Source organism: Silene latifolia, chromosome 11 (assembly GCF_048544455.1).
Source record: "Silene latifolia isolate original U9 population chromosome 11, ASM4854445v1, whole genome shotgun sequence".
In the NCBI taxonomy this organism is placed as follows: Eukaryota; Viridiplantae; Streptophyta; class Magnoliopsida; order Caryophyllales; family Caryophyllaceae; genus Silene; species Silene latifolia.
Genome location: NC_133536.1, coordinates 44,981,201 through 44,987,299, shown reverse-complemented (window position 1 = coordinate 44,987,299; position 6,099 = coordinate 44,981,201).

The window sequence follows — 6,099 nt, the reverse complement described above, 5'->3', positions numbered from 1 at the left end:
AAGTAGCACAAAATTTTAACAATGAATCCAAAATAGTAACTCAAATGGTTAGAAATTGCATAAAATAAAAAGAATTTAGACACCATAATTACAAAGTACACTAAGGAACCCAAAACTTAACCAACAGAAAGACTATGACGAACTCTTAAGGATAAAAAGTCACCGTAAGGTCAACAAGGAGGTCACAACATAGAGTTTTATAGGCCTCTAGTATCAAACTCAAAGGGAAGTACAACGAGCGAGGAATAGAGGTATGAACGGTAACGCTTATGGTCAAAGAAGAAGGGAAATTAGACAACAAGGAAACGCCAGGTACTCCAATCTCAAATAACAACATTAACCTAAGCTATTCCGAAGACTTCCTACAACAAAATTCATAACCACATCACTCCCAGGGATTTCCTCAAAACCTTCATGTTACTTCATCCTAAGCTATTCCATGAAACAAGGTACTTCACTATAAGTGTGATTTCACCACTCCAAATCATCAAAAATCTACAAACAACCTCCACGAGATCAAGGTCAAAGCTTCTAACAAAGCTATACTCATTTCAACTAGGGTCAACCACGGGTTTCTCAAACTGGTAAACCATCAATCAAAAATCCAAATTCAAAAGTTCTTTTGCACATTCTATCATCCCAATGATATCTTGTTATACTCTCGAAACCTAAGGTATAAATGGTGACATTCTCCAAACTACGAGACAACCACCCAAAACATCTAACTCATCTCAGCTCAACATCTATCGATCCCAACTTATAATCACATCTCAAGAACTCTGGCAACTAATCCTCGTTACCGCAAAGTGGATACCCAAATGAGATCTCAAAGCTAGCTATGACTCTCACCCAACATGGTTCCCATGTAATCATCACAACACTTACAAAAGTATACCGACTATGCTAACCTCGAGCTCAACTCAAGTTTCCAAGTAACACTTTCATCACCAATAGCCAACAACGTCCTAGAGGTGTTTCCTTCCAAGCTCTCATCATAAACTCTACTCCATGTCAAAACCCAAGCAACAAAACTCGAGTTACCAAATTCTTAAATTCCAATTATAAACTGAGGGTTAATATCCGTATACTACCCCTTTAATTGTAGGATTATAACGTAAAATATACATGTGAATATAGTCATAAAACATAAAAACGATAAGGAACAAGAAATCAACCTCGGGTCCTTGATGAACGGCGTAAAGAACAGAAATCAAACTAGATTCCCTCCTAATTGTTGCACCCAAGACCTTGTCCGAGATATGCCCTTGTGCTAGAACAGTGTTCTCCGATTGCCTTGCAATATAGGGAGAACTGATGTGAGTTTGCTTGAGATGTGAGATCTCGGTTTCTACAGAGAAGAATGCTCTTTCGAAACCCTAGTTTTTCTGCAAATGAAATTGTCTAGGTCAAAAGGAGAGGGAGCCTCTCCTTTTGTTTGGTTCGGCTGGACCGAATGCATGCATGGGGAAGTGGGCTTCCACTTCCTCTTAATTTTAGCTCGAGGTCCAGTTCACCAAAATGCTAAAATGTATATGACGGGTTTATATTATAAACTGTTATCGGTTATCGGAAATTAAGGCATCGGCTAATAATACGGGTTATTTGAATTATTAATACGTGTCCGACAAAAAAAAGCATTGTATAATTATTTTTAATATACATTTAATTAAATATAAATCACGTATATTTAATTTTACGAATTAAATGGTTAATTCGCCTTAGCCCATGATATTTAATCCGTATTAAATATAATATCTCAACATCACATATTTGACTAATTACTAGTCAAATAACTCGGACTAATTGGTTAGTCAATTTTGGCATCTACATGACAGTATTTTCATACCGTTACATCTCTCGAACGTATCCTATAGGTGTGACTTTTAGGGACCAGTTGATCACCGCCATCCGTATGACAATAACGTCAAACTTATCTAGCAAGCCAACCGTTATTGATAAACGTGGATCAACTGATAATAATACCAAAGTATGCCCTTTGATCCTTTTAGAGGTTTATAAGTCCTTGCACTAACTGTTAAGGACACCAACCCCAACAAGCTCCCACTTGTCCGTACAAGTGTATGTGCAATGACGTTATCCGCACTAACTGGAGGACACAAGCTCAACAAACTCCCACTTGTCCGTACAAGTGTAGGTGCGATAACCGATTCTCATATTCATTTAAAATTTCTCCCACTCAATGTAAAACAATTTGCAGATCTGGATCCACAAAGGTCGTATTTTACAATCGATCAGTATCTAGAGTGGTTTCCCCGACTAGAGAGTAACTTTACTGATAAAACGAATCCGTATCCGTGCATGGCCATGCATTTCGATTCTGACTCCTCGAGTGGCCCCGAGAAATATCGAGTACCGATAAAGGCTGAATATTTCCTTCAACTCGACTCCTTCCGATCTAAGCACAGCATGAAATGACCCAGAAAAAATCTACTTGGCCCCCTGTTACGGATGACCGTGAGAAAGAAACCAAAGTCACCCAAAATCTGCCGTAGTCTCAAGAGACAGTCGATAGTCAAAGAATCGACTCTTAGGATCACCATGGAAGTCCTATCCACGACCGGGCAACGAATGTTATAAAACATTTAGGACTCCACGTCGATGTCACAATTGTGTCCTACGAAATATCCGTATAAATCGCCTCGTGATTGGTGGTCAACCGGTTGACTTATGGCTCGTTGAACCCACCATCAACCAACGTCACGGAATAATTGCCAGAGTTATCAGCTCATATGGGCAATTAAGGACTAACAAGATATGATGTTTGTTCAGTTCACTTTGTGGTGTTCAAAATTGTCGTACAATTCCACATGAAAAAACAAAATATATATATATATAAAATATCAAAACGATGATGTCGTATAGAGTACAAAGGAGAATGAATCTGATCCATAAAAGAGTACTACAACTCAGGAACACGTTTGATTCCCATGGAATTTACGTGCCCTTCATGCTTATCTTGTCGTAATGCTTTAGTGAGAGGATCTGCTATGTTATCATCTGTAGCAATCTTTTCTATCACTACTGTCTTTTGCTCCACGTAATCCCGGATTAGATGAGCTTTCCGTTGTACATGTCTAGACTTGTTGCTAGACTTTGGCTCCTTAGCTTGGAAGATGGCACCACTATTGTCGCAATAGATGGTGATTGGGTCATTCGAACTAGGCACTACAGAGAGCCCATGTAAGAATTGACGCATCCATATCGCTTCCTTTGTTGCTTCAGACGCGGCATAGTACTCGGACTCGGTCGTAGAATCTCTTTGTAACAGTTTGTTTCGAACTCTTCCGGTGATCTGCGGCGCCATTAAGAGTAAAAACGAATCGACCGAGATTTCGAGTCATCACGATCCGTTTGGAAGCTAGCATCTGCGAATCGGTTGTTGCATAGCTTTTGTTCGCCTCCATAAGTCAAAGCCCAATCTTTAGTCCTCCGTAGGTACTTAAGAATGTTCTTGACAGCCAACCAATGTGGTTCACCTGGTTCTTTGTTGGAATCGACTTGTCATACTCAATGCATATGCCACGTCCGGACGTGTGCATATCATGGCATACATGATTGATCCTATTGCCGAAGCATAAGGAATCCGTGTCATGCGCTCTTTCTCTTCCGGTGTCTCTCGGTGCACGAGACTTGCTCAAATGCACCCTGGGGACATGGGAAGGAACCCCTTCTTGGAGTTAGTCATCTTGAATCTCTCAAGGACTTTGTCTATGTAAGACTCTTGACTGAGAGATAACATCCGTCGTGATCTATCTCGATAGATACGGATGCCTAGAATTCTCTGTGCCTCTCCCAGATCTTTCATCTGGAAATGGTTCTTCAACCATACTTTCACCGAAGTTAAGAGAGGTATGTCATTCCCAATCGGGAGTATGTCGTCAACATACAATATTAGGAAGACAATCTTGCTCCCACTCGACTTGATATATAAACATGGTTCCTCATTCGATCGAGTAAATCCATTTTCTTTTATCACTTGGTCGAAGCGATGATTCCAACTCCTTGATGCTTGCTTAAGTCCATAAATGGAACGCTTAAGCTTGCACACTTTCTTAGGATGTACTGGATCGATGAAACCTTCGGGTTGTACCATGTACAACTCTTCCTCCAAAAAGCCGTTTAAGAAGGCGGTTTTCACGTCCATTTGCCAAATTTCATAGTCATGAAAAGCGGCAATCGCTAAGATAATCCGAATGGAACGCAAAGATAACTACGGGTGCAAAAATCTCATCGTAGTGCAAACCTGGCACTTGGGTGAAACCTTTAGCAACTAGTCGTGCTTTGTAGATATCTTGTTGACCTTCCACAGAATGCTTTATCTTGTAAAGCCATTTGCATTGAAGGGGACGAACCTTAGCGGGTAAGTCAACAAGATCCCACACGTTGTTCTCATACATGGAGTCCATCTCGGATTGCATGGCCTCAAGCCATAGCTTTGAGTCGAACTGGTCATGGCACCTTTATATGTTGCGGGTTCACTACTCGTTAAGAGTAGAACGTCATCTATGTCATGTTCCTCGACCATACCGATGTATCTGTCCGGAGGAATAGAGATTCTTCCCGACCTCCTAGGTTCCTCAGGAATGTTCACCGCAAATAGGGATTGAAGGAATAGGTTCCTCCAATAGTTGCTCGGTATTTGGTTTGGAATCTCGACATGTGTCGAAGGTTCTATCACTCTTTGCATTCTCGAGAAATTCCTTCTCTAAGAATGTCGCACTAGCCGCAACAAAAACACGTTGTTCGGTTGGCGAATAAAAGTAATGACCACGTGTTCCTTTAGGATAACCTATAAAGTATGTCTTGACCGATCGCGGGCCGAGCTTATCCTCGTGTCTCCACTTGACATAAGCCTCGCAGCCCCAAACCCGTATAAAGGACAAGTTAGGGACCGTTCCCTTCCATAGTTCATATGGAGTCTTGTCAATGACTTTAGACGGACTTGGTTAAGTATTAGAGCGGCCGACATAAGAGCATAACCCCATAATGAATCGGGTAAAACCGTGTGACTCATCATGGATCGAACCATATCAAGTAGTGTTCGATTTCTCCGTTCGGACACACCATTCAACCGAGGTGTTCCAGGTGGAGTTAAGCGTAGGGCAATCCCACGGTCCTTCGGGTGTTGATCAAACTCGTGAGAAAGATACTCGCCACCACGATCCGAACGCAGTGTTATTATCTTTCTACCCAACGGGTTTGTACCCTATTTTGGTATTCCTTGAATTTCTCAAAGGATTCACTTTTGTGCTTCATTAAGTAGACATAGCCATATCTACTCAAATCGTCCGTGAAAGTGATGAAATACCTATAGCCTTCTCGTGCGGTGATTGACATAGGTCCACATACATCCGTGTGTATGAGTCCTAATAGGTCAGCAGCGCGCATTCCAACACCTTTGAAGGAAATACGAGTCATTTTACCGATGAGACATGATTCACACGTGCCAAATGATTGAAAATCAAAGGCCGAGATAGCTCCATGTTTGATGAGTGTTTTACGCGTTTCTCATTAATGTGTCCCATGCGGCGAGTGCCATAGATACGTTTGATCTTTGTCACCAACCTTTAACTTTTTATTCATTACGTGTAATATTTCGTTGGTCTGATCTAAAACATAAATTCCATTCATGGAGACTGCCTTGCCATAAATCATATTGTGTAATGAGAAAATGCAAGAATTATTCTCTATTACAAATGAAAAACCAAGTTTATCAAGCGCAGAAACAGAAATAATGTTTTTAGAAAGACTGGGTACATAATAGCAATCATATAATGATAACTCAAATCCGCTAGGAAGCTGGATCACATATGTCCCCTTGGAGATGGCAGCTACTCTTGCTCCATTCCCAACACGCAGGTCCACCTCACCCTTTACGAGGGGTTCGATGTTTCGGAGCCCCTGCACATGATTACACAGATGAGAACCACAACCAGTATCAAGTACCCAAGTTCCGTAACTTGCGTGGTTAATCTCAATCATATGAATAAAAGTAGAAGAGAGAGAAGACATACCAACAGGTTTAACACGACTTGCCTTTAAGTCCTCATGATAAACAGGACATGTGCGTCTCCAATG